This window comes from Ascidia mentula, chromosome 7, assembly GCF_947561715.1.
Source record: "Ascidia mentula chromosome 7, kaAscMent1.1, whole genome shotgun sequence".
Lineage (NCBI taxonomy): Eukaryota > Metazoa > Chordata > Ascidiacea > Phlebobranchia > Ascidiidae > Ascidia > Ascidia mentula.
In genome coordinates, this window is record NC_138572.1 from 10,402,071 (window position 1) to 10,415,086 (window position 13,016).

General features: G+C 39.5%; 1 pseudogene across 1 annotated transcript in view; it reads right to left on the minus strand.

Annotated features, from left to right (window-relative positions):
• Window positions 1-13,016, minus strand: part of LOC145909548 (uncharacterized) — a 92,838-nt pseudogene that overhangs the window by 4,579 nt on the left and 75,243 nt on the right. Inside the window, exons 10-12 of the transcript XR_014403136.1 lie at window positions 5,510-5,663; window positions 4,986-5,179; window positions 1,109-1,262 (exon numbers count right to left, since the gene is read on the minus strand). The product of XR_014403136.1 is annotated as an uncharacterized LOC145909548 (transcript). The remainder of the gene's footprint in view (window positions 1-1,108; window positions 1,263-4,985; window positions 5,180-5,509; window positions 5,664-13,016) is intronic.

The following is a 13,016-nucleotide window of genomic DNA, read 5'->3' on the forward strand; positions in this document are numbered from 1 at the left end:
ATATTGATGACCTTATTCGGTATTGTGGCAACACGCATGTTTCCCTGGCCTAGTTCTGATCACGCCGCATGTTTTCTGAAATTCAACACTGGAACACCAAACGGAAAGGATGCAGGCGGAGTTCGGCCTTCCTGCAGAGCTAAAAGCAAGCTGCTGATACTCTGCTGGAAAACTACATTTTTTCTGACTCTTTGTTATAAAACGCCCTCGTGGTAATCGTTCGTCCCCAATCGGTCTGACATTATTTCTTGCCATTGGCGCTGTTGCGTTCGCATGTTCTGTTGTTAGTTAATTCGCTATTCATGGGATAAACTCTTGTTAAACGCGCTTGAACCAAATTAAACTTACGCCACCTGGTATTGCAAACGTGTCTTTCATATAATAAATAAGTCTGTTCACGGAGTTTTGAATTCAGAAAGAACACGCAAGCAGACTTTAGTTTCTGCACAGCAGCAGCCGACCGGGAAACAATTGGTACGCTGCAGCATGACTCTATGTATGACTCATTTTCGTTTGGAATTTCCGTAATCTGTTATAAACTAATCAGCAAGTGCCAATCCAGGTGTAAGAGCGCACAAACTTACCCGCAATTTATCGGAACCTGATTCAGTTTGAAACGAATTCACCATGAACTTGATCACGTGAGTTGGCGGGGCATTGATAAACCATTGGCAGTTTTCATAGTTGTTGTAAGTTCCAGGCCAACCAGGGGATGTGAAAATTTCCGTCCCTGTGACGTTTGCTGTGCGGTTGGTTTCGCCACAACGAGGATTCCTGACTAGAATAACGCAATTCACAAATATTGGAAGTTTTGATTCAACACGTATAATTGCAACTTCAAGAGAAAAATATGATAGATTTTCTTGTAAAGTGTCGAATATAATTGAATACAAAATTTCCATTTTAACAATTCATCTTTTTCATAAAATGCTACAAAAGTTTTTATACTTCATATTAATGTCTATAAATCAGGGTTTCTTAAACTGTGAGCGACGAAACAGGCTCAGTTGTGCCGCGAACCTCATCAAACAATAACCTAAACAATGCATTTCCAAAACACCAAGGAATGCAACTTAACAAACATATGAAAAAGCAAAACTGCAACTACCAGCTATGTAGTTGATTGAAAATCCAGAAGAAGTTCCACTTCCATCCAAAGTAAAAGTTAATCGAACCGCATTTAAATTCGTAGCGACAGTGTAACCTGACGACACAGATCCACTCAAAGAACGTAACAATGTACTTCCGCCTTGGTCGTATATCTGCAACAGTAATATCAAAAGTCTAAAGCAGTAGCAGTTTTCAAAACAGGGCGAGAGCTATTTTAGGGCACTGCGTTTGCTTAGAGCGACACATTTTTGGTTTTCTCTTGGGCCGGATCCAAAACGCATTCATTTGGCGCTGTTGGAATCTTTGTTTGTTTGTTATATGGCGGCAGAAGTACACTTGTGCCCCAGGTTTTGAAACAAAGAAAAATTTCTCCGGCCCAAACCTTGTCTGTGATTCCTGCCTTATTCAGCCCCAATATATTTCTCTTCAAATCAAAATGACCAAACTTACCCGCAATATTTCGGAACCAGTTTGAAACAAATTCACCACGAACTTGATCACGTGATTTGGCGGGGCATTGATAAACCATTGGCAGTTTTCATAGTTGTTGAAAGTTCCAGGCCAACCAGGAGATGTGAGAACTTCCGTCCCTCTGAGGCTTGCTGTGCGATTGGTTTCGCCACATCGAGGTGTCCAGATAACTAGTGACGTAACAAAGAGTCAACAAACATGCACTGTATTTTTAAATCTTGCTGTTGCAGAAAATGTTGTCAAAAAACATAACAATGTGTTAAAACTGTTTCTTATACCTGCTGCGTAATTGATTGAAAACCCCTGATGTGCTCCACTGCTGCCAGAAGTGAAAGTCAACCGAGCCACACTTCCAACAGAAGTAAAATTGAAACCAGATGATAGAAATCCAGAAAAAGAATTTGAAGTTCTATTTTCGTTGTAAATCTGTGATAATAACAGAATAATTCATCGGAAATATCAAATAATTTATGGTTTTCTGGCACAATTATTAAACGTTGATAATTATTTATGGAAATTTCGCCAGCTATTCAACGAGGCTTCATCAGGGTAATGCTGGGAAATTACAAGTTGCTTCAAATCTGATGCAAACTTTTAAACTTTATTTATATTGATGACCTTATTCGGCATTGTGGCAACACGCATGTTTCCCTGTCCTAGTTCTGATCACGCCGCATGTTTTCTGAAATTCAACACTGGAACACCAAACGGAAAGGATGCAGGCGGAGTTAAGCCTTCCTGTATAGCTAAAAGCAAGCTGCTGATACTCTGCTGGACAACCACGTTTTTCTGACTCTTTGTTATAAAACGCCCTCGTAGTAATCGTTCGCCCTCTCTCAGTGTGTCATTATTTCTTGCCATTCGCGCTGTTACGTTCGCATGTTCTGTTATTAGTTAATTCGCTATTCATGGGATAAACTCTTGTTAAACGCGCTTGAACCAAATAAAACTTACGCCACCTGGTATTGCAAATGTGTTTTTCATATAATAAATAAGTCTGTTCACGGAGTTTTAAATTCAGTAGTCTATACAGCAAGAACACGCAAGCAGACTTTTAGTTTCAGCACAGCAGCAGCCGACCGGGAAACAATTGGTACGCTGCAGCGCGACTCTATGCATGACTCCTTTTCGTTTGGAATTTCCATAATGGGTTATAAACTAATCAGCAAGTGCCAATCTAGGTGTAAGAGCGCACAGACTTACCCGCAATTTATCGGAACTTGATTCAGTTTGAAACAAATTCACCACGAACTTGATGACGTGATTTGGTGGGGCATTGATAAACCATTGGCAGTTTTCATAGTTGTTGTAAGTTCCAGGCCAACCAGGCGATGTGAGAACTTCCGTCCCTGTGACGTTTGCTGTGCGGTTGGTTTCGCCACAACGAGGATTCCTGACTAGAATAACGCAATTCACAAATATTGGAAGTTTTGATTCAACACGTATAATTGCAACTTCAAGGGAAAAATATGATAGATTTTCTTGTAAAGTGACGAATATAATTGAATACAAAATTTCCTTTTTAACAATTCATCTTTTTCCTAAAATGCTATAAAAGTTTTTATACTTCATATTAATGTCTATAAATCAGTGTTTCTTAAACTGTGAGCGACGAAACAGGCTCAGTTGTGCCGCGAACCTCATCAAACAATAACCTAAACAATGCATTTCCAAAATACCAAGGAATGCAACTTAACAAACATACGAAAAAGCAAAACTGCAACTACCAACTATGTAGTTGATTGAAAATACAGAAGAAGTTCCACTTCCATCCGAAGTAAAAGTTAATCGAACCGCATTTAAATTCGTAGCGACAGTGGAACCTGACGACACAGATCCACCCAAAGAACGTAACAATGTACTTCCGCCTTGGTCGTATATCTGCAACAGTAATATCAAAAGTCTAAAGCAGTAGCAAGTTTTCAAAACGGGGCGAGAGCTATTTTAGGGCACTGCGTTTGCTTAAAGCGAAACATTTTTGGTTTTCTCTTGGGCCGGATCCAAAACGCACACATTTGGCGCTGTTGGAATCTTTGTTTGTTTGTTATATTGCGGCAAAAGTACACTTGTGCGCCAGCTTTTGAAACAAAGAAAAATTTCGCCGGCCCAAACCGTGTCTGTGATTCCTGCATTATTTAGCCCCAATATATTTTTCTTCAAATCAAAATGACCAAACTTACCCGCAATTTATCAGAACCTGATTTAGTTCGAAACGAGTTTACGATGAATTTGATCACGTGATTTGGCGGGGCATTGATAAACCATTGGCAGTTTTCATAGTTGTTGTAAGTTCCAGGCCAACCAGGAGATGTGAGAACTTCCGTCCCTCTGAGGCTTGCTGTGCGATTGGTTTCGCCACATCGAGGTGTCCAGATAACTAGTGACGTAACAAAGAATCAACAGACATACACTGTATTTTTAAATTTTGCTGTTGCAAAGAATGTTGTCGCAAAACATAACAATGTGTTAAAACTGTTTCTTATACCTGCTGCGTAATTGACTGAAAACCCCTGATATGCTCCACTGCTGCCAGAAGTGAAAGTCAACCGAGCCACACTTCCAACAGAAGTAAAATTAAAACCAGATGATAGAAATCCAGAAAAAGAATTTAAAGTTCTATTTTCGTTGTAAATCTGTGTGAATAACAGAATAATTCATCGGAAATATCAAATAATTTATGGTTTTCTGGCACAATTATTAAACGTTGATAATTATTTATGGAAATTTCGCCAGCTATTCAACGAGGCTTCATCAGGGTAATGCTGGGAAATTACAAGCTGCTTCAAATCTGATGCAAACTTTCAAACTGTATTTATATTGATGACTTTATTCGGTATTGTGGCAACACGCATGTTTCCCTGGCCTAGTTCTGATCACGCCGCATGTTTTCTGAAATTCAACACTGGAACACCAAACGGAAAGGATGCAGGCGGAGTTAAGCCTTCCTGTATAGCTAAAAGCAAGCTGCTGATACTCTGCTGGACAACCCCCTTTCTGACTCTTTGTTATAAAACGCCCTCGTAGTAATCGTTCGCCCTCTCTCGGTGTGCCATTATTTCTTGCCATTCGCGCTGTTACGTTCGCATGTTCTGTTATTAGTTAATTCGCTATTCATGGGATAAACTCTTGTTAAACGCGCTTGAACCAAATTAAACTTACGCCACCTGGTATTGCAAATGTGTGTTTCATGTAATAAATAAGTCTGTTCACGGAGTTTTAAATTCAGTAGTCTATACAGCAAGAACACGCAAGCAGACTTTTAGTTTCAGCACAGCAGCAGCCGACCGGGAAAAAATTGGTACGCTTCAGCACGACTCTATGCATGACACCTTTTCGTTTGGAATTTCCATACTGTGTTATAAACTAATCAGCAAGTGCCAATCTAGGTGTGCGCACAAACTTACCCGCAATTTATCAAAACTTGATTCAGTTTGAAACAAATTCACCACGAACTTGATGACGTGATTTGGCGGGGCATTGACAAACCATTGGCAGTTTTCATAGTTGTTGTAAGTTCCAGGCCAACCAGGCGATGTGAGAACTTCCGTCCCTCTGACGTTTGCTGTGCGGTTGGTTTCGCCACAACGAGGATTCCTGACTAGAATAACGCAATTCACAAATATTTGAAGTTTTGATTCAACACGTATAATTGCAACTTCAAGGGAAAAATATGATAGATTTTCTTGTAAAGTGTCGAATATAATTGAATACAAAACTTCCTTTTTAACAATTCATCTTTTTCATAAAATGCTACAAAGGTTTTTATACTTCATATTAATGTCTATAAATCAGTGTTTCTTAAACTGTGAGCGACGAAACAGGCCCAGGTGTGCCGCGAACCTCATCAAACAATAACCTAAACAATGCATTTCCAAAACACCAAGGAATGCAACTTAACAAACATTCGAAAAAGCAAAACTGCAACTACCAGCTATGTAGTTGATTGAAAATCCAGAAGAAGTTCCACTTCCATCCGAAGTAAAAGTTAATCGAACCGCATTTAAATTCGTAGCGACAGTGAAACCTGACGACACAGATCCACTCAAAGAACGTAACAATGCACTTCCGCCTTGGTCGTATATCTGCAACAGTAATATCAAAAGTCTAAAGCAGTAGCAAGTTTTCAAAACAGGGCGAGAGCTATTTTAGGGCACTGCGTTTTCTTAGTTCGACACATTTTTGGTTTTCTCTTGGGCCGGATCCAAAACGCACACATTTGGCGCTGTTGGAATCTTTGTTTGTTTGTTATATTGCGGCAGAAGTACACTTGTGCGCCAGCTTTTGAAACAAAGAAAGATTTCGCCGGTGCAAACCGTGTCTGTGATTCCTGCCTTATTCAGCCCCAATATATTTCTCTTCAAATCAAAATGACAAAACTTACCCGCAATATTTCGGAACCAGTTTGAAACAAATTCACCATGAATTTGATCACGTGATTTGGTGGGGCATTGATAAACCATTGGCAATTTTCATAGTTGTTGTAAGTTCCAGGCCAACCAGGAGATGTGAGAACTTCCGTCCCTCTGAGGTTTGCTGTGCGATTGGTTTCGCCACATCGAGGTGTCCAGATAACTAGTGACGTAACAAAGAGTCAACAAACATACACTGTATGTTTAAATTTTGTTGTTGCAGAAAATGTTGACACAAAACATAACAATGTGTTAAAACTGTTTTTTATACCTGCTGCGTAATTGATTTTAAACCCCTGATATGCTCCATTGCTGCCAGAAGTGAAAGTCAACCGAGCCACACTTCCAACAGAAGTAAAATTGAAACCAGATGATAGAAATCCAGAAATAGAATTCAAAGTTCTATTTTCGTTGTAAATCTGCGATAGTAACAGAATAATTCATCGCAAATATCAAATAATTTCTTGTTTTCTTGCACAATTATTATACATTGATTTTTATCAATGGAAATTTCGCCAGCTATTCAACTCGACTTCATCAGAATAATGGTGGGAAATTACAAGTTGCTTCAAATCTGATGCAAACTTTCAAACTTTGTTTATATTGATGACCTTATCTCGGCATTGCGACAACACGCATGTTTCCCTGGCCTAGTTCTGATCACGCCGCATGTTTTCTGAAATTCAACACTGGAACAAAGAACGGAAAGGATGTAGGCGGAGTTAAGCCTTCCTGTAGAGCTAAAAGCAAGCTGCTGATACTCTGCTGGACAACCACGTTTTTTCTGACTCTTTGTTATAAAACGCCCTCGTGGTAATCGTTCGACCCCACTCGGTCTGCCATTATTTCTTGCCATTCGCGCTGTTACGTTCGCATGTTCTGTTGTTAGTTAATTCGCTATTCATGGGATAAACTCTTGTTAAACGCGCTTGAACCAAATTAAACTTAAGCCACCTGGTATTGCAAACGTGTCTTTCATATAATAAATAAGTCTGTTCACAGAGTTTAAAATTCAGTAGTCTATACAGCAAGAACACGCAAGCAGACTTTAGTTTCAGCACAGCAGCAGCCGACCGGGAAACAATTGGTACGCTGCAGCATGACTCAATGCATGACACCTTTTCGTTTGGAATTTCCATTATGTGTTATAAACTAATCAGCAAGTGCCAATCTAGGTGTAAGAGCACACAAACTTACCCGTAATTTATCGGAACCTGATTCAGTTTGAAACAAATTCACCACGAACTTGATCACGTGATTTGGTGGGGCATTGATAAACCATTGGCAATTTTCATAGTTGTTGTAAGTTCCAGGCCAACCAGGAGATGTGAGAACTTCCGTCCCTCTGAGGTTTGCTGTGCGATTGGTTTCGCCACATCGAGGTGTCCAGATAACTAGTGACGTAACAAAGAGTCAACAAACATACACTGTATGTTTAAATTTTGTTGTTGCAGAAAATGTTGACACAAAACATAACAATGTGTTAAAACTGTTTCTTATACCTGCTGCGTAATTGATTTTAAACCCCTGAAATGCTCCACTGCTGCCAGAAGTGAAAGTCAACCGAGCCACACTTCCAACAGAAGTAAAATTGAAACCAGATGATAGAAATCCAGAATTAGAATTCAAAGTTCTATTTTTGTTGTAAATCTGCGATAGTAACAGAATAATTCATCGCAAATATCAAATAATTTCTTGTTTTCTTGCACAATTATTATACATTGATTTTTATCAATGGAAATTTCGCCAGCTATTCAACTCGACTTCATCAGAATAATGGTGGGAAATTACAAGTTGCTTCAAATCTGATGCAAACTTTCAAACTTTATTTATATTGATGATCTTATTCGGTATTGTGGAAACACGCATGTTTCCCTGGCCTAGTTCTGATCACGCCGCATGTTTTCTGAAATTCAACACTGGAACAAAGAACGGAAAGGATGCAGGCGGAGTTAAGCCTTCCTGCAGAGCTAAAAGCAAGCTGCTGATACTCTGCTGGACAACCACGTTTTTTCTGACTCTTTGTTATAAAACGCCCTCGTGGTAATCGTTCGACCCCACTCGGTCTGCCATTATTTCTTGCCATTCGCGCTGTTACGTTCGCATGTTCTGTTGTTAGTTAATTCGCTATTCATGGGATAAACTCTTGTTAAACGCGCTTGAACCAAATTAAACTTAAGCCACCTGGTATTGCAAACGTGTCTTTCATATAATAAATAAGTCTGTTCACAGAGTTTAAAATTCAGTAGTCTATACAGCAAGAACACGCAAGCAGACTTTAGTTTCAGCACAGCAGCAGCCGACCGGGAAACAATTGGTACGCTGCAGCATGACTCAATGCATGACACCTTTTCGTTTGGAATTTCCATTATGTGTTATAAACTAATCAGCAAGTGCCAATCTAGGTGTAAGAGCACACAAACTTACCCGTAATTTATCGGAACCTGTTTCAGTTTGAAACAAATTCACCACGAACTTGATCACGTGATTTGGCGGGGCATTGATAAACCATTGGCAGTTTTCATAGTTGTTGTAATTTTCAGGCCAACCAGGAGATGTGAGAACTTCCGTCCCTCTGACGTTTGCTGTGCGATTGGTTTCGCCACAACGAGGATTCCTGACTAGAATAACGCAATTCACAAATATTTGAAGTTTTGATTCAACACGTATAATTGCAACTTCAAGGGAAAAATATGATAGATTTTCTTGTAAAGTGTCGAATATAATTGAATACAAAATTTCCTTTTTAACAATTCATCTTTTTCATAAAATGCTACAAAGGTTTTTATACTTCATATTAATGTCCATAAATCAGTGTTTCTTAAACTGTGAGCGACGAAACAGGCCCAGGTGTGCCGCGAACCTCATCAAACAATAACCTAAACAATGCATTTCCAAAACACCAAGGAATGCAACTTAACAAACATACGAAAAAGCAAAACTGCAACTACCAGCTATGTAGTTGATTGAAAATCCAGAAGAAGTTCCACTTCCATCCGAAGTAAAAGTTAATCGAACCGCATTTAAATTCGTAGCGACAGTGTAACCTGACGACACAGATCCATTCAAAGAACGTAACAATGTACTTCCGCCTTGGTCGTATATCTGCAACAGTAATATCAAAAGTCTAAAGCAGTAGCAAGTTTTCAAAACAGGGCGAGAGCCATTTTAAGGCACTGCGTTTGCTTAGAGCGACACATTTTTGGTTTTCTCTTGGGCCGGATCCAAAACGCACACATTTGGCGCTGTTGGAATCTTTGTTTGTTTGTTATATTGCGGCAGAAGTACACTTGTGCGCCAGCTTTTGAAACAAAGAAAGATTTCGCCGGTGCAAACCGTGTCTGTGATTCCTGCCTTATTCAGCCCCAATATATTTCTCTTCAAATCAAAATGACCAAACTTACCCGCAATATTTCGGAACCGGTTTGAAACATATTCACCATGAATTTGATCACGTGATTTGGTGGGGCATTGATAAACCATTGGCAATTTTCATAGTTGTTGTAAGTTCCAGGCCAACCAGGAGATGTGAGAACTTCCGTCCCTCTGAGGTTTGCTGTGCGATTGGTTTCGCCACATCGAGGTGTCCAGATAACTAGTGACGTAACAAAGAGTCAACAAACATACACTGTATGTTTAAATCTTGTTGTTGCAGAAAATGTTGACACAAAACATAACAATGTTTTAAAACTGTTTCTTATACCTGCTGCGTAATTGATTTTAAACCCCTGATATGCTCCACTGCTGCCAGAAGTGAAAGTCAACCGAGCCACACTTCCAACAGAAGTAAAATTGAAACCAGATGATAGAAATCCAGAAATAGAATTCAAAGTTCTATTTTTGTTGTAAATCTGCGATAGTAACAGAATAATTCATCGCAAATATCAAATAATTTCTTGTTTTCTTGCACAATTATTATACATTGATTTTTATCAATGGAAATTTCGCCAGCTATTCAACTCGACTTCATCAGAATAATGGTGGGAAATTACAAGTTGCTTCAAATCTGATGCAAACTTTCAAACTTTGTTTATATTGATGACCTTATCTCGGCATTGCGACAACACGCATGTTTCCCTGGCCTAGTTCTGATCACGCCGCATGTTTTCTGAAATTCAACACTGGAACAAAGAACGGAAAGGATGTAGGCGGAGTTAAGCCTTCCTGTAGAGCTAAAAGCAAGCTGCTGATACTCTGCTGGACAACCACGTTTTTTCTGACTCTTTGTTATAAAACGCCCTCGTGGTAATCGTTCGACCCCACTCGGTCTGCCATTATTTCTTGCCATTCGCGCTGTTACGTTCGCATGTTCTGTTGTTAGTTAATTCGCTATTCATGGGATAAACTCTTGTTAAACGCGCTTGAACCAAATTAAACTTAAGCCACCTGGTATTGCAAACGTGTCTTTCATATAATAAATAAGTCTGTTCACAGAGTTTAAAATTCAGTAGTCTATACAGCAAGAACACGCAAGCAGACTTTAGTTTCAGCACAGCAGCAGCCGACCGGGAAACAATTGGTACGCTGCAGCATGACTCAATGCATGACACCTTTTCGTTTGGAATATCCATTATGTGTTATAAACTAATCAGCAAGTGCCAATCTAGGTGTAAGAGCACACAAACTTACCCGTAATTTATCGGAACTTGATTCAGTTTGAAACAAATTCACCACGAACTTGATCACGTGATTTGGCGGGGCATTGATAAACCATTGGCAGTTTTCATAGTTGTTGTAATTTCCAGGCCAACCAGGAGATGTGAGAACTTCCGTCCCTCTGACGTTTGCTGTGCGATTGGTTTCGCCACAACGAGGATTCCTGACTAGAATAACGCAATTCACAAATATTTGAAGTTTTGATTCAACACGTATAATTGCAACTTCAAGGGAAAAATATGATAGATTTTCTTGTAAAGTGTCGAATATAATTGAATACAAAATTTCCTTTTTAACAATTCATCTTTTTCATAAAATGCTACAAAGGTTTTTATACTTCATATTAATGTCTATAAATCAGTGTTTCTTAAACTGTGAGCGACGAAACAGGCCCAGGTGTGCCGCGAACCTCATCAAACAATAACCTAAACAATGCATTTCCAAAACACCAAGGAATGCAACTTAACAAACATACGAAAAAGCAAAACTGCAACTACCAGCTATGTAGTTGATTGAAAATCCAGAAGAAGTTCCACTTCCATCCGAAGTAAAAGTTAATCGAACCGCATTTAAATTCGTAGCGACAGTGTAACCTGACGACACAGATCCATTCAAAGAACGTAACAATGTACTTCCGCCTTGGTCGTATATCTGCAACAGTAATATCAAAAGTCTAAAGCAGTAGCAAGTTTTCAAAACAGGGCGAGAGCCATTTTAAGGCACTGCGTTTGCTTAGAGCGACACATTTTTGGTTTTCTCTTTGGCCGGATCCAAAACGCACACATTTGGCGCTGTTGGAATCTTTGTTTGTTTGTTATATTGCGGCAGAAGTACACTTGTGCGCCAGCTTTTGAAACAAAGAAAGATTTCGCCGGTGCAAACCGTGTCTGTGATTCCTGCCTTATTCAGCCCCAATATATTTCTCTTCAAATCAAAATGACCAAACTTACCCGCAATATTTCGGAACCGGTTTGAAACAAATTCACCATGAATTTGATCACGTGATTTGGTGGGGCATTGATAAACCATTGGCAATTTTCATAGTTGTTGTAAGTTCCAGGCCAACCAGGAGATGTGAGAACTTCCGTCCCTCTGAGGTTTGCTGTGCGATTGGTTTCGCCACATCGAGGTGTCCAGATAACTAGTGACGTAACAAAGAGTCAACAAACATACACTGTATGTTTAAATCTTGTTGTTGCAGAAAATGTTGACACAAAACATACCAATGTGTTAAAACTGTTTCTTATACCTGCTGCGTAATTGATTTTAAACCCCTGATATGCTCCACTGCTGCCAGAAGTGAAAGTCAACCGAGCCACACTTCCAACAGAAGTAAAATTGAAACCAGATGATAGAAATCCAGAAATAGAATTCAAAGTTCTATTTTTGTTGTAAATCTGCGATAGTAACAGAATATTTTATCGGAAATTACAAATAATTTATGGTTTTCTTGCACAATTATTATACATTGATTTTTATCAATGGAAATTTCGCCAGCTATTCAACTCGACTTCATCAGAATAATGGTGGGAAATTACAAGTTGCTTCAATTCTGATGCAAACTTTCAAACTTTGTTTATATTGATGACCTTATCTCGGCATTGTGACAACACGCATGTTTCCCTGGCAAAGTTCTGATCACGCCGCATGTTTTCTTAAATTCAACACTGGAACAAAGAACGGAAAGGATGCAGGCGGAGTTAAGCCTTCCTGTAGAGCTAAAAGCAAGCTGCTGATACTCTGCTGGACAACCACGTTTTTTCTGACTCTTTGTTATAAAACGCCCTCGTAGTAATCGTTCGACCCCACTCGGTCTGCCATTATTTCTTGCCATTCGCGCTGTTACGTTCGCATGTTCTGTTGTTAGTTAATTCGCTATTCATGGGATAAACTCTTGTTAAACGCGCTTGAACCAAAGTAAACTTACGCCACCTGGTATTGCAAACGTGTCTTTCATATAATAAATAAGTCTGTTCACAGAGTTTAAAATTCAGCAAGAACACGCAAGCAGATTTTACTTTCAGCACAGCAGCAGCCGACCGGGAAACAATTGGTACGCTGCAGCATGACTCAATGCATGACACCTTTTCGTTTGGAATTTCCATTTTGTGTTATAAACTAATCAGCAAGTGCCAATCTAGGTGTAAGAGCACACAAACTTACCCGTAATGTATCGGATCCTGATTCAGTTTGAAACAAATTCACCACGAACTTGATCACGTGATTTGGCGGGGCATTGATAAACCATTGGCAGTTTTCATAGTTGTTGTAAATTCCAGGCCAACCAGGAGATGTGAGAACTTCCGTCCCTCTGACGTTTGCTGTGCGATTGGTTTCGCCACAACGAGGTGTCCAGATAACTAGTGACGG